Raw genomic sequence first — 21,954 nt, 5'->3', positions numbered from 1 at the left:
TGTATGAATTCTGTATGTAGTACTTTTCAAAATCTGTACGTGCATTTTACCTGTCACAGCATTCTCCGCCTGCACTTTGCAAAGAATGCTATACAAAAATAAACTGAGTTCAATTAATGTATTGTCAGAAGCTCCACTCTGAGTCACAACAAGGTTTGGGGCAGCCATCCGTATATTTGGTATCCTGGCTGCAAAGTTTAAAAAATATAAACAGCACTGATGTACACAAAACCCAGTCCAAAAACAGAACTGAGGGAATAGGGAAAAGATGGAGGCTTTTAAAGAGGAAGACAGGAAGTAATGTCAAAGGGGTAGGGCTCACAAGGGTCTTCAGCCATAGGCTCGAGCCCGGACGTGACATCACAGGGGCTGGAGCCAGCAAGGTCTTCCTGCAAAGGCTCAGACCTGGAAGTGATGTCAAGAGGGCCAGGTGGAATCTCCCATGAATGGTCTGGAAGAAAAGGGAGATTCGGAATTGCCCTTATTCAAGCCCTTTAGCTGCCTCCCATGCGCACGTGTGTGACAGTATATAATTATAATAGTAATAATAATAAATAAAAAACATATCACTAAAGTTCTGCTTCACATTCCAGCTTTCCCAGCATTCATTGCTCTCCTATTCAGCACGAAGACAGCCCTGAAAAAAAACAAAAAGTTTCTTACTTGAACAATTTAGTGACTTTGTTAATATGGGATGTCTCCACATCTCCACATTTGTTGCTTCTTTTAATCTCATCCCTGTACAATACTGCTCTGTTACACATTTATGGCACCCTCCATCATTTAAATGAAATGCCCTTTGTTTATCTAAATGCAAAATAAATGGTGCATGTTTATAAATACTTTAGAATCAAGCAATCCTTGACATTCACATTTGAAATCAATCATCTGTTGCTGTCTGTTGAATCCATATTTTTCATTATTAATGGAAAATATATTGCCAAAAATTAATGGCCACAGTATGATGAAGTTTATAAAACTTCACTTTGGACAGAAATCTGTCATTGTGTCATCCACATGCTGCTTCTCTTGGTCAGAGTCACAGTGTGATGATGATGTGTGTGAGAGGTCTGTGACAGTGTGCTGGTTTTTAAATAAAAGCTGCGTGACCGTGGGGTGATGAGCTGATTGCTTGATTGGTTCAGTTGTTTCACATCAGCACTTCCTGGGTCCTAATTAGGTTGCCACACTTACAATAGTACAAATAGGGAGGGGAGCCTTACTAGAAGGAAAAGAATGAAAAAGAAAGACAGGAGGTTAAAAGGAAAGGACAGTAAAGAAGACCGACAGGATCAAGGTTGGTCTGGTGCCACTATGGAGGCAAGCGTTTGGGGATGATGCCCTGGGTGGAATAAGTGGACAGTGCTGACTTTGGACACTCAACAGGAGCAACCAACTGCCCTGGGAAGGCCCTGGTACAGCAGTGGGAGAAGGGAGGAAGACTCACACGGTCCCAGTAGATGCCAAGGGATGGTAGCACAGACACGAGCCATATAAAGGGTTGACTGTGTTTGCCGGATGATGTCAACTCTCACTGAGGAGAATGTAATGGGTGAGCAGAGGAGATTTTGATTTGGAAGCTGGGACATAGGCTTGTGAGAGGTTTTAAAATGATTAATCCTAACTATATTTTAACTTTGGATATTACCCTCTTTACTGCACTATTTTTTGTTGGATTATTTATTAGGATTAATCCTCACAAAAGACAATGTTTATATCATAGATTATGTATCTGTTTATTGCTAACTGCACTTTGCTTTGGAACACTATTGAAATAAAAAGCATTTTCCACTGATTTGCACCACCTCTCCTCATTGCCCAGTCCATCCTCAGGTTATGACTGTCAGCGTTCCAGGTTTAACAGGAGTACTGTATGTCAGATGCGGGCAACCCTGGCATCACACCTAGTGGTATAGAAACTAACTATTCAAACATCCCAACAGACAGGCTGCCAAAGGACTGACTTCTCATTTCCATCTCACTGGTAAAACATTTCGCTTTGACAAACTAATCAATGCACATCAAGATCTCAGTCTGTGCCTTCTCAATAGAGTTTACACTCTCCAGATCACGTCAATGCCTAACAAGCTGAGCACACGGTCTTTCTTTTTTTTTTTCAAAGCCTTTAAACAAATAAATAACTTAATAATAAGCATCTTTTTTTTTGCGCGACCAACGGATTTCACTAAAGGGTTTATGATATCCAGACCTTTCTTTAAAGCGTTGTGATGTAAATCTTTCTTTTTTTCCCTGCCTTCCTCGAATTCCCTTGAAGCCGGGGACTCCCAATCATTCTTCTTTTTTTCCCCCCCTCAGGGTTCTATTTACAGCAGCTGTAGAAAGTAAAATCACTCTGAAACAGCTGTAACGAGCAGCGCGCTTAACTCCTTTTTGACCAAACCGAGCAGTTGTATTATGAGACAAAAAAAAAAGAAAAGCCAGGCACATGAAGAGCTTGAAGGCAGTCCTTGAATTGCTTTCTTAAGGTTTTCAAACAATTTTGTATTCTGTCATATTCCTCTCACCCAGTGTTTTGAAATCTGACAAGCAAGCAATTTATCACCATGTATGTCAGGAGTTATGAAGCACAGTGTTACAGTAAAAGAGCAAGATATGTTTCAGAAAGACGTAAAGGGAAAACATCCAAACAGCAAAAACAAAATACAGCTTTACTCTGCCTTAATGGAAAAAAGACGACGGGCAGCCAGTCTATACATTTGGAACTCATATTTCTATGTTTGTTGCTAATGGAGACAGCAGGCTTCAATTTTCCATGTATGCTGGACTCAGGTTCATTTTTCAGAATTAAGAATAGTTAGGTATGCTGGGAATCCTTCAAAAGGCACCCTGCAGACAGACCATTACTTTGTTTTATGATCAGTTGTTTCAGGCTATAATTTATGTACAGAAGGGGCAAGAGACAAGAAGTCCCATCAGAGGAAAATAAGAGCCCTTGCTCGGCACTTGAAAGCATGTCCAAAAGCCAAAATTATAAAATGGGACTTCCAAATCTTTGTATACACTAATGGCTCTCAACCTGTGCGACATATAAAAAAGGTCAGGAGTTGTAATGCAAGAGAGGGCTAAGTGAGGGAGAGAAAAAGTAAACCCCACTCCGCAAAGAGTGAGAAAGAGAGAAGCTGCTGCAGTTGCAGTTACATGTCAAGAAGCATAAAAATCCTGGTTTTCTGTCAAGGCAAAAAAAAAAGCTTCCAGTATTAAACACTTAACTGTTTATGAAGTTTGTTTAGAAATAAAACAAAATATCTGATTCATGCTTGCTTTGAGAGAGCAATGATGTGACCAATCAGCTGCCATTTTACAGTCATTTTAACTTGGTAGTGTCACACATTGAGATAAAGGAGTTGCAAATGACTGGCCGGATTAATTACAATTTAATACAAAGCCCTGAAAAATGAGCAGAGGCTTAACAATGACAACAGCAGCAACAGTTATTTCTATAGTACTCGTTATTTATTTACTTATTGGCTGTATTATCTGTCCTGTAAGTTGGTATCTTTGTGTTTTTTATGTTTCTGCTGCTGTATGCATCTGAATTTCTCCATTGGATTAATAAAGTTTATCTAATCTAAACTAATAATATTGTATAATACAAAGGATGTAGCTCAAATTGCTTACAAGATGACAAAGAACAAAAACAGGAAAAAGAAAAATAATTCAGACGTGAGAGTCAGTGGGCTTTGCGCCCTAGGAAACAAGTTACCCAAACTATCTACTTCTATAATACGCTACCATGGCTGTCTGTTTGTCTGTCCAGGATTTTAAATCACCTTTAGCTCGCAAACTGTTCAACCTATTGACCTGAAATTTGGTACACATTGTGGAGGATTGCCGGCTTTTTACTCCGGCCCTCAACCCCAGGCCGCCAGGAGGAGCTCTCCCAGCAGCGTGGAGGTGCCCCGAGTTCCAGCAGGGCCTCATGGACTATGTAGTTTTTATACACAGCCCTGCTGGATACCTTGGGGGCCACCGGGAGTCGCTATAGGGGGGCTCGTGGACTCTTATGTGCCCTATAACCCGGGAGTATGTCACGGTCACGTGACAGGAAGGAGCGACGTGCTCCTGGGTTGAAGAAATGGACTGTTTACCCTGACCCGGAAGGAAAAAGGAACTGTGGACTGTTGGACAGGAACACCTCTGGGTCAGGGTGTATAAAAGGACTGTGGGAAAGCCCAGACATTGAACTGAGCTGGGTGGAAGGATGGCAACGCGTCTGGGAGTGTGGAGGATTATTGTGTATTATTATTATTATTATTTGAGTATTGTGGAGTGGAAGGTGCTTTGTGCACATTTATTATTATTATTATTATTATTATTATTATTATTATTATTAATAATAAATTATTTGGACTTTTATCTGGTGTCTGACGTCTAGTCTGAGGGTTCAAGGGGTCACGGAGACCTTAAACTGTCACAACATATAATATGTGAACTCTACTGTCCACTTTTGGGGTGATGATTTTTATTACTTTTTTTATTTTTATTTTATTATATTGTAGAAACAACTTTCGGCAGCAGGGCGGCCGTGCGGCGCATGCATACGGATGCCGTTCTCGTCGCTACCACCTTCGCCGTCAGTTCTCCAACCTCTTCATATCTTAAATCATTCTTGAGGCAGATTGAACACTCAGTGAAAAATTAAGGAAAACATACTAAGTAATTGCAACACAAACAGACTTAATCAATTTTAATGTGAAAAGATGCTGACGAAAGAAGAGAAGAATTGGGCCGCTAGGGTGGAGAAAAAAAGAGCTGCTCAGGAAGCAGCAAGCACGTCAACCTCTGAGCAAACGAATGCTAAATGTACAGAGAAAGAGGATGAAAACTAGGAATGTTCAAGTCAAGTGTATTCACTGCCTCGTTATCGTGCAGTCCGCCGTTACTGGTTCTATAATATTTCAGTAATTTACCGCTCTGATGCAGATCTTTCTGATCATAAAATAGGTCATTACAATACCAATCGACAAGAAGAATTCATAATTAATTGCAGAATTCTAGCATTTGAACGCTCCTCTAGAGAGCCTCTTTCTCTTGCACGATTTGGCTCGAAAAGTAATCAGCACATTGTCATCTCATTACAGGCTTAAGTTTCAATCTTTTCCATCCAGCCATTTTAGCTCTAGACCGTCCTCAATAAACTGTGACACACAGACACACACACACACATACACACACGCAAACAGACACACACCAATCATCGAGATATCAGTACTTTTAGTATCAGGGGACCTTAAAATGTCGAAAACCAAAGATCAAAATTTTTGACGAATCCAAAGCTTTCGCCCCACCCATAGACGATAGGTTTTGGTGAGGGAGGCACGAAGCATCAAATTAGAAACAGATACAAATAAGAATAAATAATTGAAACACCAAAATTAACAGATAAGAATAAATTACATAACTTTCTAGGTATTCTAGATTTTTGGTGCATGACAGGTCATCTTACCACTTTTTTCATTCTTGGCTCTTAGAATAATAAGCAGACCAAGAAGATCTAAGGTTACGACTGTTATTATAAGGGGACAGGCACTCCAAGATGTAGGAAGGAATAAGATTATTTAGAGCTTTTTATACCGTTAATAGTATTTTAAAATCAATTCTAAAGGACACAGGTAACCAACATACTGATGCAGAAACTTGCAAGATGCATTCAAATTTTCTTTTTCTGGTTAAGGTTTTTGCTTCTACATTCTGAAATAACTTCACCCGATTGATATCTTTCTTATATAGACCTGTTACGAGGGCATTCAAGTCATGTAGTCATCTAAAAACAAAACCTTGATTTCATTTCTTACCATCTTGCTATTTGATAAGAGGTCTAACTCTTACAATGTTCTTTAAATGGAAAAAAATCAGTCCTAATAATCTGGTGAATGTGTGATTTAAAGTTTAGGTCAGTGTTCATGATTACACCTAAATTCTTTACTTCTGCCTTGACTTCTAATTCTAAGAGATCAAGATTATTTATAAGACTCTCATTATTTCCATTTTTGCCAACAACTAAGATGTCTGTTTTTTACTTATTAGGCTTGAGGAAATTACTAATCATCCCTTCATAATTCTGCCTCCAGTGGATCATTGCCACCTAATGTATGGGGGATGGAACTGCTCCTGGCCTCCACCTTCTGCTTGTCCATCCCCCTGCACCTTCTATTTTATCCCGAAGTCATGCTGTCGTCTAGCCGGGATGCCCATCTGTCCTCTGTGGCACTCACACCGTGTATATGGCTTCTGCTACTGCCTTTAATACTTGATTGTGCTGCTAGCGATAGTGTGATTCTGCTGGTACTTTCTGGGGTACATTTATTTTTTTGGGAAAGTACGGTGTCACACATGTGCGTTTAGGAGGCAGTCAAAAAGCCTAAAGGTGAGTGAAACATTGCGAGACAAGGGGCCGCCAACTCGTCACTTCCGGCGCCCACCATGTCATCACTTCCGGCCACTACGGATGACTTCACTTCTGGTTCCTTCAGAATGACATCGTTTCAAGTTCCTGAATTCAGGAGTACAGTACTTTTGACCATTTACACTAGTTTTTCTTTGATTTATTTTGTCCATTGGACAATATACGGGGACGGTCCCCAAAATTTTATTTTTGTGGAGCTTCTTTTTTCGTTATATTTCCACAGTGGCTTGATTAAAAAAAGTGGATAATGCCCAATGAAGTGTGTATCCAGCAGATGCCTGGAGGTTTCTTTTAGCCATCCATACATCCATTTTCCAACCCGCTGAATCCGAAAACAGGGTCACGAGGGTCTGCTGGAGTCAATCCCAGTCAACACAGGGTACAAGGCAGGAACCAATCCCGGGCAGGATGCCAACCCACCGCAGGACACACACAAACACACCCACACACCAAGCACACACTAGGGCCAATTTAGAATCGCCAATCCACCTAACCTGCATGTCTTTGGACTGTGGGAGGAAACCAGAGCGCCCGGAGGAAACCCACACAGACACGGGGAGAACATGCAAACTCCACGCAGGGAGGACCCGGGAAGCGAACCCAGGTCCCCAGGTCTCCCAACTGCGAGGCAGCAGCGCTACCCACTGCGTCACTGTGCCGCCCAGGTTTCTTTTATGTTGTTATTTAATTAACCAATCCTCAGAAATAAGGAAAACCCTAATTTATGATTTCTAATTTTTATTTAGTAGACACCTACTTTATCTCCACTGCAACTTATGAAAAGAAATCATCATGCATTCAATTGATCAAACTATTTAGAAAATACAATGCTAACAAACAATACAGAGCCAAAGTTAAAGTAGGGCCTGGAAAGAGGAGTACTACAGTTTGTCCTAATGGTGTATTAAAAATAAGCAAAAGCAAAATTGCTAAAGAGTCCATTGTGAGAGTACAGTGACTGATGTGAGATAGGAGAGCAAAGGGATAGGAAGAGGAACAATCCCAGAACTGTGTATGAGCATCAATAGATTGGTCAGTAGGTGGCCATGAGGACACTTACTCGACTGTTTGCTCCATTACTTAACTTTGACATGTGTGGACTTTGTTATTTTATATATTTTGTCAGTATAAATGCAAATCACTGTTTTCACTGTTGTGAAGCCCCATAAGTAGAAAACCAGTTTTGTAAGTGCTGTTAAAGTGAACATTTGTTTTTAATTATTTATGATAAATCTTATTTTAGCAGCCCTTCCTTGAAAAGAAGCAAAAAAACGGCAGAATTTTAAAAAATGACATGGAAGAAATCTTTTACATTTTGCTTGAGTTGTCAAAATACTTCCATGTTAAAGTTCTGAATGACATGCTATGGGAAAGGGAATACCCTTTGCTTGAGGCCCTTCTCTTGTTTCCATTAAAGGTTTATAACTGTTTATACCAGTGTTTTCCAAACTCGGTTCTGGGGAACCCCTGTGGCTGCAGGTTTTTGTTCCAACCGGATTCCTAATCAGTGACAACACCTGATAACACTGATCTCATTTAACTAGCTGGGATTATTTTTCTTTTATTCGACATTCAGAAAAGCACACCAGCATGATGTTTACATTTATAAGACATTTAGAAATATTTCTACTTTTGCTATAGATTTAAATGCTTAACTCTCTTTTGTTGATTTCATTATACTTTGCTCTTTCTCTGTGCAGTTTTTCCCCCTTCATTGTATCTTAATAATGACAATTAAAAACGAGCAGATCAGACACCCAGGCAAACAACACTGAATGATCAAAGGCTGCAACTACTTTAGAGTCAGACCCACTAATTAGTAAATAATGGATTAATTAAACAATTAGAAAACCTAGAAAAGTAGAATGAAAATCAAGATGAAAATACTGCTAAAAAGAAAAAAATACATTATTCACATATAACTGCTTGGTACATTTTCATATTTTTTTTAGCAAACTTAGTTTTCTAATTTCTATATTGTTCCCTAAACACAGAACTTGGGAAATAACAGTTCACTTAATTAGCCCAGGAGTTCAATTAAAAACAGAAGCTGGTTGGAACAAAAACCTGCAGCCACAGGGGGTCCCCAGGACCGAGTTTGGGAAACACTGGTTTATATGATGACTTTTAAATGGCACCAGTTAATCAGCGTACACTGAGTGTCTACACTCACTCCGTCATGATTAAATTTGCATAGACTTGTTCCTAGGCATGTATTTGAGACGTTTTATCCGGAGTGTAGGAAAAATTGATAGATGATTTCTTCAACTATTCGCATTCTTTTTTATCAGGAAGGACATATTCTATATGTTTTGAAAAATCCACAGTAAAAACTAAAGAGAAAGTTAGCAAGTCAGTGCAGGGACCTGGAGTGGTGTATGCAGAGAAGATACTGAGATGAAGGAGAGATGATGAAGTGTGGCAGTAAAGGGTAAGGAGCCAGAGTTGGAGCAGAAAGCATCCATCTGAGAAAATGCGAAGTTAAAAAAATGACATGGCCATCAGAACTTGAGAGAAATGAGATCCAAATTTACAAATAAATCTTTCTATTTAGTTTTTGAATGTTTACAACAGCACATAAGTGAAGATATCAGTGATGACAAATTGGAATTAACAGTATTTGTTTTCTCTTTTTTTGGAACCTCTGCTAGCAGAGACCTGCTGTACCTCCTTGTGGCATTTTTTATGTATCAACTGGAGTCCATGCATTTTATTGTTATTTTTTTAATTATTATTTTTTCACATTTTATGTAATTTCTGTAATTATGTAATTATGTCTCGTTAAATGTTCTGATATTCTTTTGCTTTGTGGTCTACCCTGATATCAGCCCTCTTAAGCATTATATCCAAGAGTAGGAGAGCATTGCATTTGTTCACGATTGTTGTGTTTATTGCTGGTTTTTTTTTGGTTTATCTGGTGTTTTGTCTTGGTAGAGCAATATTTTACTCTATTTTCCCCTTTTGTATTATTAATATGTAGCCTTTGTCAGAATGCCTCAACTCTCACAGACTTACACTGTTTCTATGGTATTGTACCATATAACTACTCCCCACATTCCCTTCTACATCTATAACTTCAGGCAATTAGGTGTAGTAAAAGACAAGCAGGAGTTAAGTTACAATTTAAACAATGGATTAATATTCATAAATAATAACAATATGCAAAGTACATTTGAATATTGGCAACCATACAACCTGATAAATGGTGATGTGTAGTTTCAGGCGGCACAAAGACTTGTTAGTTACTTAAAATGTCTCTAGTTAAGGCATCATTGGTGGTCAGCTTTCTTCAGAACATGCCTGTCTCAATATGGCTGCCGAGCTGTGTTCTTCATTGTGTTGTCCTTTTCAGTTCATGGTGTGAGATGGTCATTCATCAGTTTGGTAAGAAAGAGAGAGTGAGGGAGTGAGCAAATTTATAGATTTTCTGTCCAACCCCTAGAGCCAATAGGGTGTCATGGTACCTAAAGGCTTCTGATACAAGTCAGTTCCAAACAGCCATACTTCGGACCAATGGGGGGATAGAACACCTTCACACCTGCCCCCTAAACCATATATTACGGTAAAGCTTGGCAGTTAGGCAGCCTGGCTTTGTGTGGGGGATGAGAGAGAGACTTTAGCAGAGAAATACTTACCAAACTGGCTTGAGACACTTCCCTCCAACTCTGTCGTAAAATTCAAAGAGACCCATTCCTACAAGGGGATGTAAACATGAGTGCTTCTCACTAATGTAACACTAATATTACATTGCTTTGCCTAAATTACAAATAAAGACATACCCAATATTTATCAACTTGTATGCAAAATTTCACATCACAACGTCTGGTTTTCTTGACATATTTTTCTTCTGGAATTGGAATTTGATTATGAATTTGGACTTGTTTGCACTGCCTATAAGGCAACTCCTCTCGTCTATTTTTACTCTTTTTAGCTTTTTGTGTATTTGTCTAATTATTTATAAAGATTACTTTGTGATAATGCCGGTCCCTAATAAAGTGCTTTTATTAAAAAACAGTCAACACAAAAGTAAAACCAACAAGTGTCAATTGTGCAGTGTTCTAAAAAAAAGTACATAAATAAATCCATAAAAATCCAATGAAAAGTGGGAATAAAAATCAATAAACAATCTGTTAAAAATCTGAGGTTAAAATGCAGACTAACTCCACCCACCTCCTTTTCATTCTCCCCGACTCACTCATTGCTCGCGTAGCCGGCGGAGACTCAGCAGCCACAAGCTCCTTTCGGCCGACCTCCGTCTTGGCTGCCTCCATGCATCATGGCCAGACCGTCCAAGGTTGGCTCTCCTCCCTTCTTCCTTCGCGCTCACTTGGTCGCACCTCGGAAGCCTAGGGAGGATACCTGCCTTGCTCGCCACACTCCACCTGAATATTCAGTGGGGTGAACTATCCCCTAGAGCGCCACAGTCAACACACCTTCTCGGGGCCCCAGCTCTTACTGCTTCCTCCTTTCACATCTTTTAACTTCTCTTTCCTTCTTTTCTCCTTTTCTTTTATTCCCCCTTTCCTTGTGCCGACCCATATATATACACCCATGTCTCCGTGGGTGCAGCGCCTTAATCACATGCCGTAGGAAGCCAATGAAGCAATTGAGAATGATCGCACCCTCATGTGCAGATGCGACTTGCCCCAACTACCTCATTAACTCCCCGCGGTCGTGCAATCGTGAACACCAAAAGCGACACGGCTTAATGGATTTAAAACTGGCCCTTTTTTTTGAAACTTCAACTTAACAAATCAGTAGTTTATGGTCATCCGCCCCCTTTTTGCTATACTTTGGGAAATTTCTAGTTATTTTGCTAGTTCTCTTTGTTTAAGGCTTGATAAGCTAAAGCCAGCAGTTAGCAGTGAGGAGTAGCTGGATTTGGGGTGAGTCTCCTACAGGTGGGTGAAGAACATGGCCTTCCTTTATGGTCTTTTTATGAGAAATCACACCCATTTCACCATGTTTGTGACTCGTATTTATAACATATGAACAGGTCATTCATCTGAATCGCCACCTAGGTCATCTCTCGTGTTGTCTTTCAAGCTGAGCAGCTCCCATCTCATTTTGGCCACTGATGAGTACTGATTAGGCTTGGCTTTTTGTCAAGAAGCTTGTTTTTCATTAACAGTGGTGTGAAAGTATTGTCCATGGTGACATTTCTACTTTTCCCCATTAAAGGATTATCTTTGCCCATTAAATAATAAGGAACAAAAAGATTTTTTCTGTTTTTTTCTCATAAGTCTAAACCATATACTGTACTGCAATATTTATTACTGTTTTAGCAGTCTTCTTCTTCTTTTTCATCTCTCTTTACATATTTATGCCTAGCTATCCTTTAGTCTTCTATTCTTCCCAAAAACTGGAAGCGAACCAGAAGATGAAACATAGTGAAAATTAAAAACAAGTTGAAACTGAGTATACAAAACCTACTGCATCAAAGCCTAATTGCTAATCAGAAAACAAAGTCAGTGGGAAAACACAAACTTTAGAAACTAATAATTCGAGAGAGAGAGAGAAATTCGCACTATGCTCGTTTGAGTTTTTTTCCAAATCACGAATACAAATGAATCGTTGTGTTCCAGAATTTAAGAGGTTGTGCTGATGACGTAAGATGCGATGCCATCTGAAACCACATTCCTTGGCATCCTGGAGCAATGTGCCAGTAATGGGAATCATAACATGGCAGCACCCATTTGTAAAAAAAACAGCATTGTGGCACCATGAAATAAATCATCACTATAATCAAAAAACATTTTGGTGGAAAAATAATTTCACAGAAATGTTCCAGAAGTAAAGAAACCCAGATTTCCACGTATACTTTTTCTTGGAAACATTTATTCTAGAGAAATAAATTATTAAACTGAATATCTCATAACATGTCGGACATAACATCAGCCATTTGTGATTATCTAAACCAATAGTTTTATTTACTCTATGTTAAAGGGAACTAGAAACTTTTGCTGTCAACAAGAACCAGTATTACTGTGGCTTCTACTTCAAGTCTATTCATCTGTATAATTGTGTATGTATTAATTTTAATTGATGCTAGTAATGATAACAGTATTGTTATATTAAAGTTGTTCTTTTGCTAGAGTTATTTTCTGTTTGGATTTTGCCTTAATGCCTGAATGAAATATGAAAAACACATTTCCCTTTTTTTGTACTTGCAATAGAAATTATTATACCTGCTGGGTTCTGAGCTCCCTTTGCTTATCTTATTTAGAGTCGTGTTAAACACTCCTACCTCCTTACAAGCTAATGTTACTCTAATATTGATGTTTGTCTTTATAGCAAGGAATCTAATGTCAGATCTTGAATATAGACCTTTACTTGTATCCATTTATGTGGTTGTATAAATACATTTAATCATTAAAACCACAAGGAGCCCATCCAAGAATGACTTAGGACATGTTAGAGAAGATGCATTATTCAGTCAGAAGGATGACAGAATGAGTTGATTATTATACTGAATCATAAAGATTTGTGTTATGTGTGTTGTCATCAACTATTCCTGTTTATCCCCATATTGCATGTAAAAACTAGGAAGGACATTTTTAAAAAATTTATTTTTGATTACTTAAACATTTAGAAATTAGAAAAGAAACACATGTTAATTTACATTGTGTTTTGTGGTATATTGGACTGTCTAATTATTAATCACAAACTGATTCCTGAATTTATTCGTGCATTTTTATTAGATGGACAAACTGAATAGCTGCTGTAAGCAATCAAATAAACTAAGACTTTAACTTCTTTTGTAGGCTTGCCCATTGGTCTGGACATTTTTTTTATTTAAATGATGCTACAAAATATGCCAAAATGTGTTCTGTTCTGTTAAATCGACAAGATCTTATTTACTGGATTATTAAACTGTCTGTTGTTATGCTCTGTCCTTGACTTGCTCAGGCAAGTATAGTAAGCAAGTGTCTGGAGTTAGGTTAGGCAATTCTTAGACTGAGGGCTGAAATACCCATTAAAAAAAGAACAATTATGGTCCATAGATGGGCAAGTTGTCTAAATACTCAGAAAATGGTCTAAAGTCTTAGAGATGTTACACAGGTTAGATCACCAAAACAAGAAATGTGAAATCAAAGTCAGATTCAGACGTACAGAGCTAAGAGAGTTAACACTAAAATCTTTTCAGCTTCTGCTATACTTAGTGAAGCGTGAAACAAAGAAAACAATCCAAGGCATGAACACCAGGTAATATGTGCAGACATCACTGGTAACTTAACTAACTGGTAATAAGAATACACAAAACACTAGTGTCGCAGCAAATGGCTGCATTAGAACATTAGAACAATCTGGGTTGAGAACAACTCATTCAGTTCAACAAAATTCACTATTCCTATGCACTTAATTCTTCAAAAATAGCATCAAGTTTAGTTTTGAAAGTCCCTAAAGTCCTACCGTCTACCACATTACTCAGTCACTTATTCCATGTGTCTGTGGTTCTCTGTGTAAAGAAAAACTTCCTATTTGTGCAAAATTTACCCTTAACAAGTTTCCAACTGTGTCCCCATGTTCTTGATGAATTATTTTTAAAATAACAGTCTCGATTCACTGGACTAATTCCCTTCATAATTTTAAACACTTCAATCATCTCTTCTCTTAATCTCCTTTTGCTTAAACTGAAAAGTCTCAGCTCTTTTAATCTTTCCACCTAATTCATCCCTTGTAGCTGGAAAACTCGGAGGTTGCTTCTGGGCCGCAGGTAGCCCGTGGGGCACCATTTCAATACGATGGTATTATGCTGCTTCTGTAAAACCATCTGGACTACTGGAACCACCAAATACACCAAGCTAGAAGTATAAAGCTGCTGGTTTTCTGGGGGCAGTTTTGCAACTGCCCACCTGCACATCAAATGCTGAATTTTTTTGTTAATTTTATGCAGGTTTAGAGACCACATTTTTCTCTAACAATATATTTTCACATTTTATTCTCTACTGCATGTTTTATAACTTCTCCTTTTAACTTTCAGCGATTTGTTTCTCATTTTACTAACTGATTATTTCTATTAGTTAAGTTTATGAATTTCTTTTTTCTCCTTGACCAGGTTCATTTCAGCAGTATCACTAACCACCACTTATCAAAGAAGAACAAAACAAAGCAAGCCTGCCATCAGCTCAGCAACACTCCTTGAATCCTGACACCCTTTAGTCTCGTGCGGCGAACTCAATCATTCCACTACTCCCAAATCTCATAATTTAAGAGTGGCTTTGGCCTGACATTCCTCTTCTTTTGTTGATGTTCCTGTTTTCTGCCAGGTTAACCAGTCTCTAGAGACACACAGGTCTTTATCCAAGTGCCCCAAACACCAGAGATGCTCATCCCTTTCCAGGATATACAGTAACTCACACATTTTTTCTACAGCAGAAAATAAAGTAAGCTCCAGTTCAGGTTAGGTTAGTTAGATAAATAAGGGAAAAGGAAAAACCTACAAATCTACAGTCTGTGACATTTCTCCTGATCAACAGTGAACCTTGCACATCCATTATCTTGCTTTTTGTGTTGTTTTGGTTATTATTCTTTTTTTTATTGCCATTGTTTTTCTTTTCTTTTCTTTTTATTGTGATCAGCCAGCTGTTGCTCAGGAACTTTGCTGAACTTACAGAAATGAGGTGAAGTCAAAGAGAAAAGAGGAACTATATTGACTGGATTATAATGGGGCAATGGTCTTTTTGGTGTCCTTGGGTGACTTACAAATCGTTACAAACCATTAAAAATTTGCAAAATAATTCCTGTTTCATTCTGTAATGTGCTGTATTCTGACAGTTTCCATGTTTGCTAGCAAATCCTTGTGCGATATTTGCCTCCCTGATGTGTACTATTGCTGCTTTTGATTGTGCTGTAGTTACTTAGGACATTTAAAGCTAACCATCTGCACACAAGATTCCTCTTTCCTTTAAGTTTTGTAAGCTGATCACAAACATTCAGCATTTGTGTCCATTTTAAGTTATAAGTTATAACACACTGCACAGATAATGTGCTTTAATGATAGATCTACAGTGCATGATAAATGTCACCAGTCACAGAATTATGATTTGCCTTTGGGGTTGTTACTTCATCCTGCTTGTTTTCTAGTTTCTACCCTCGACCGTGATCTATCAATTTTCTAACCTACATATCTAACAAATTTTAAAATTTATATCAAAACCAGCCATCAATGTTTATGGAATGTTCTCTGACAGCTGTACTATAATTTATAAGAGCAGAATTTAGAAATGTTCTTACTTAGCTTCAGGTGCTGGTTATTCTCTGTCAGAGGGCCATATATTACACTGGAAGCAATCTTTCACATGATGGTCATAACTGTTAAAACAAACTATCCGGATCCAGTTGTAGTGACAGGAAGCAAATGGTGATTAAATAGATTGTAGAGCCTGCAAGGGGTTAGTTATGCACAAGGTCTGCATAATTTATTTCATACAGAATATTGTAATGTCTAAAAATATACAGTGCCTATAAAAAATATGCATTCCCTTAAAGTTTTCATATTTTATTATTATACAACATTGAATTACAATGGATTCAGTTTAGCTTTTTGACACTTTTTCCTTGTCTTCTTAGAGAGTCAAAAGGCAGGGCCTGTTAAAGCCATTTGTGGGACTCCTTGTGTGATTCGGGGCTATACAAAAATATTGTATTATCTATACTAATTAATAAAAGGCAAAGCCCTCACTGACTCACTGACTGACTGACTGACTCACTCATCACTAATTGTCCAACTTCCCGTGTAGGTGGAAGGCTAAAATTTGGCAGGCTGATTCCTTACAGCTTACTTACAAAAGTTAGGCAGGTTTCATTTCGAAATTCAACGCGTAATGGTCATAACTGGAACCTCTTTTTTGACAATATACTGTAATGGACGGCAGCTCGATGGCCGTGGGAGGCGGAGTTGAGTGTCACATCATCACGCCTCCCACGTAGTCATTTGAAAAGACTGTGAACACAGTAGGGAGAAATGAAGGAAGAGCCGCAAACAGCGAAGAACAAAAAATTCATTAAACAATTGAGAAGGGAGCGAAACAATAAGAAGTGAGCGAGTGAAGCATACAAGCATCTTCATAAGGGAAACAAAGCACGGTGTAAAACGTAAGTTTAAATTAAGTTTATAGAAACGCTCCCACTGCGGATTGCAATAACATTCGCGAGATAAAAGTTTAATGAGAAGACACGAGGTATAAACGAACCACACGCCGTAGCGCAACGTTAGGGGCAACAGTTTCAACCATTCTATGATCTGCTTCTCGTAACTGAAAGACGGCACATTGCGGATGTTAGCCGACTTGCTGACCGCAACATTAGGGGCTTCAACTCTGGCGCTGACGATAGAGATTCGATTCCCGAGAGGGGATGCAGTGAGTGTGTATGCCTGATGAGCCCAGAATTAGGGAGAAACACGTGTCGCATACTCTTTGCATTATTTGAAAGTAAACTATTAAAACCATTCTATGATCAGCTTCTGGGAACAGAAAGAGGGCACGTGGCGGATGTAAGGCGACTTCCTGACCAACCACAAGCGTAACCTGGCAGGTAACCACCTATACAGTCAGATTGTGATTCAGAAAACGAATGCCATGAATGTAATTACCACGATCTACATACTGTCAAATAAACGAAACACACGCCATAGCACGACAGCTGTGAAAAGCGAGGTTCACAAAAAAACAGATCCTTAACAAATTGTTATTGGTATATTTTCGATCCGTTTAAAAAGGTTTTCTTTTCTTCTTAAAAAATTAAAAGCAGTACTTCGCCGCAACGAAGCACGAGAATTTGGCTATATATATCTGCTTCTCGCAATTAAAAGAGGGCACGTGGCGGATTTTAGACTACTTCATGACCAAACATAAGTGTTACCTGCCAGGTAGGGTTACCACTTTTAATACAAAAAAATAATGGACGCATACTGCAGCGGGTGCCACATCCCAGTGCCAACACTTTGCAGACTCTACTTAAAAGACCCGCCCTCCTCACTGGACAGTTAAAAAGACCAATCAAACTAACGATGACATCAAGTATTACCCAATCAAAAGTAGGAAAGGAGGCATCTTCATAAAATGCGTGTGGGATGATTTGCATGAGACGCTGCTTTAAAAAAAATGATGATAAAAATACGGGACAAATCCCATCCCGTATTGATTCAAAACGGGACGCGCAATTTCATTCTCAAATACGGGACGATTCCGTATTTTAAACGACGGGTGGCAACCCTACAGTGCCAGGTAACCACCCATACAATCAGATTGTGATTCAGACTAGGAATGCAATGAATGTAATTACCCCGATCTACATACAAGGCGAAACTCTTGCAACATTCAAAGATGATGGTTTGGGATAAGTACACCATGGAACATAAAAGAGCTTATGAAGCCTTGAACCAAAGAAAGCAAGATCTCGGAGATCGTAAAAAAAAAATAGGAGGTAATGTCAATTTACTCGCTGTAGATTTTAGTCAAACATTACCAGTTTTTCCATGAGGGAGACCAGCAGATGAACTCAACGCGTGTTTAAATCCATGCTTTCCCCACGCTCGGTTATATGTCGCGTGTTCTCGGGTAGGTACACCAAAAAATGTGTACATTTAAGCATGTAATGGGCAAACAAAAAATGAGGTATACCCGAAGGCACTGCAGTAGTACTTAATGTAACTTTACTTCTTAAATGTTAATGTTTTACTGTTTAATAATTTATACGCTTCTTATATGTTGTTCAAATTCTTTTATCAAAATACCAGTGACAGCGCAATGCACAATAACATGGAGTAAATACACCATACGCATCCGCCCACGGCCGCCCTGGTGTGCGCAGATAGGAGTTGATCTATACTAATAAAAGGCAAAGCCCTCACTGACTCACTCACTCACTCACTGACTGACTGACTGACTCACTCATCACTAATTGTCCAACTTCCCGTGTAGGTGGAAGGCTGAAATTTGGCAGGCTCATTCCTTACAGCTTACTTACAAAAGTTAAGCAGGTTTCATTTCGAAATTCTACGCGTAATGGTCATAACTGGAACCTCTTTTTTGTCCATATACTGTAATGGAGGAGGGGGAGTCACGTATCGCGTCATCACGCCTCCTACGTAATCATGTGAACTGAAAACAAGGAAGAGATTTACAGCACAACTCAAACGTGGGAATGAAGGTAAATGACGTTAATTCTTGAGTGTCTTTTAATACTGTGTAAGCATACATATTAACACATGTGCAATTAAACGTGTGCATTTACGGGGTGATTTCTCAGGCTTAAAAGCTCGCCTTTTATTAAAAAGGTAAATGCAAACTGTTTTCATTCTGAAGGGCACAAACCACGTTAGATTTCAGCCGTTATACGCACAAAAATGTCGGTACACCAGATAAATAAGCGCAACATATTATCAGTTGTATTGTATGCTTACAGTACATATAGAAATGTATTAATCGTTAACTAATAGTATGGGATGGTGTTTTTTCGACTCGCGCCTTGATTTAAACAATTGCATGTCTTGGTGGGTTTGCGTAGCTTATTGTCAATATCTTTACACCTCTTTTTAAGACTTATTGACTGAAACTGGCTTTCACGAAAAAAGTTAGGGCTTTGCTACAGGATACACCCTCCACAAGTTAAGGAAGTAAAAATAAAGGTATATTTTTCTGTTTTATTTAAACCTTTTAAGGTCGTATGCATAGCCCCATTTGGCTGTTTTAGTTTTTTTTTTTTTTCTTTCTTCAGTAATATTTAATTTCCTTAAAGAAAAACAACATATGCATTTTACTTTTTTTGTATCTCTTTAGTAATATTTTAGTGTAAAAGGATAACCAGTATTTAAACCTTTTATGTTACTTTATAAAGTTATTTTACACAATGTTGAAATATTAATAAGAAAGCAACATATTTTGGCAGCTGCTGCTTTAATTTTCAATGAAATGAAAAAAGCTCTCCAAGAGAAAACCTCAATGAAGAAGAAACAGTTTGCACTATCTAAAAAGGAGAAACCCTCATTTATAAAGGTTTGCTGCAGATGACTTAACTGAAAATAAATGAATAGTTCCTATGTGTATAATACATATTTATCTATTTGACTTATGCCTTTATTCCAGCAACCTGCAACATCTGAGGTACAATTTGTTACATTACTTTTGTTTTTTGCAGCACAGGCAGGTGAAGTGACTTCCTCAGGGTCACACAGTGGTGTCAGTACCAGGATTTGAACTGACAAGCTCCGGGTTTGCTGAAATATTACTGAAGAAAGAAAAAAAAAGAAAACGGGCAAATGGGGCTATGCATACAAATGTCCATCCATCCATTATCTAACCCGCTATATCCTAAATACAGGAGCCAATCCCTGCCAGCACAGGGCACAAGGCAGGAAACAAACCCCGGGCAAGGTGCCAGCCCACCGCAAGGCGCACACACCCACACACACCCACACACCACAGACAATTTAGAATCGCCAATGCACCTAACCTGCATGCCTTTGGACTGTGGGAGGAAACCGGAGTACCCGGAGGAAACCCAGACAGACACGGGGAGAACATTCAAACTCCACGCAGGGAAGCGAACCTGGGTCTCCTAACTGGCACCTTTCACTGCGCCACCATACTGCCCGCATACAAACTTAAAAGGTTTAAATAAAACAGAAATATATACCTTTATTTTTACTTCCTTAACTTGTGGAGGGTGTATCCTGTAGCAAAGCCCTAACTTTTTTCGTGAAAGCCCCTTTCAGTCAATAAGCCTTAAAAACAGGTGTAAAGCTAAACTTGCAGCACCGCTATTCAATTACACTTGCCTAACGCCTCTCCTAAGGGGAGATACTGTGGGATCTGGGCATCCGTCAAAGCACCAATCACAGGCCCGATTAGAAAGCGGGAAGCTGTGATTTGTCGTCTCCCTCCCATGTAACAATCACAGCCCGTGTTACAACGCACTATGAAAGTATGTGTATATGTGTGTGTTTATGTATGTGTGTATATGTATGTGTGTATATGTATGTGTATATATATGTTGATATGTGTGTGTATATATATATATATATATATATATATATATATATATATAATAATATATATATATATATATATAATAATATATATATATATATATATAATTATATATATATATATATATATATATATATATATATATATGTATATGTAGATATGTGTATATGTAGATATGTATACATATGTATATGTATATATATGTTTACATAACCTCTTTAACACACTACTTCTCCGCTGCGAAGCGCGGGTATTTTGCTAGTTCTACAATAAAATAAAATAAAGATAAAAAGAGTAATACAATTATCACCCATAAAGCGGATAGTAGACGTGACGTACTATATGTGTACCAGATTTCAAGTCAATAGGTGAAACGGTTTGCGAGCTACAGGTGATTTAAAATCCTGGACAGACAAACGAATAGCCACGGTAGAAAATTATATAGAAGAAGATTTTACTGTTTAATAATTTATATTTATATGAAATGTGCTTCTTATATATTCATATTCTCATATGATAATGATGTTAATGTTGTTTATATTGATTTCTATGTTATTGAAACTGCATGTATGTGTGTATATGTATGTATGTATATATATATATATGTATATATATATGTGTGCATACATATATATGTGTATATATATATATATATATATATAATATATGTGTATGTGTGTGTATATATATATATATATATATATATATATATACTAGCAAAATACCCGCGCTTCGCAGTGGAGAAGTAGTGTGTTGTCATTGTTATGAGTGTTGCTGTCATATATATATATATATATACATACACATATATATATATATATATATGTATATATATATATACTAGAAAAATACCCGCGCTTCGCAGCGGAGAAGTACTGTGTTAATGAGGTTATGAAAAAGAAAATAAAACATTTAAAAAATAATATATAAAATATATAAAATAAATAAAATATATATATGACAGCAACACTCATAACAATGACAACACAATTACATTGACAATCATGTTACGTTATTTTTAAAATGTTTCCTTTACTTTTTCATAACCTCTTTAACACACTACTTCTCCGCTGCGAAGCGCGGGTATTTTGCTAGTATTGTATATAGTAGTTAAAATTAATTACATATATAAAACACAAAATAATTGATCACTGTGAGTGCCGTGGAGGACAGATGGCATGATCTCTGGACAAGATGCAAGGTGCCAGGGGATGTACAAGCAGAAGTTGTAGGCCAGGAATTGTTCCATCTCCCATACATTAGGTGTCAGCAGTCTTGGACACCACAGAGGTTAATTAGAGAATTGGAGTCCAGAAGTGCAACCCTGTAGGAGTTCCTGGGTGCTACAAGAGGGCCCTGTCATGGGGGAACTGCCCTGGATCTCGTACTACCAGGAAGAGCACCTCACATGTCATGCTGGTTCACTGGAAGCCAATTCAGTATAAAAGGATCCCAAAAAGGGCAAAGCTCTACTGGAGGCAGAAGGAGAGAATCAAGTTTCTCTGTTTGTATGGTTATTGGCTGTGCCTCATT

This window comes from Erpetoichthys calabaricus, chromosome 4, assembly GCF_900747795.2.
Source record: "Erpetoichthys calabaricus chromosome 4, fErpCal1.3, whole genome shotgun sequence".
In the NCBI taxonomy this organism is placed as follows: Eukaryota; Metazoa; Chordata; class Cladistia; order Polypteriformes; family Polypteridae; genus Erpetoichthys; species Erpetoichthys calabaricus.
Note: the sequence above shows the minus strand (reverse complement) of the source record.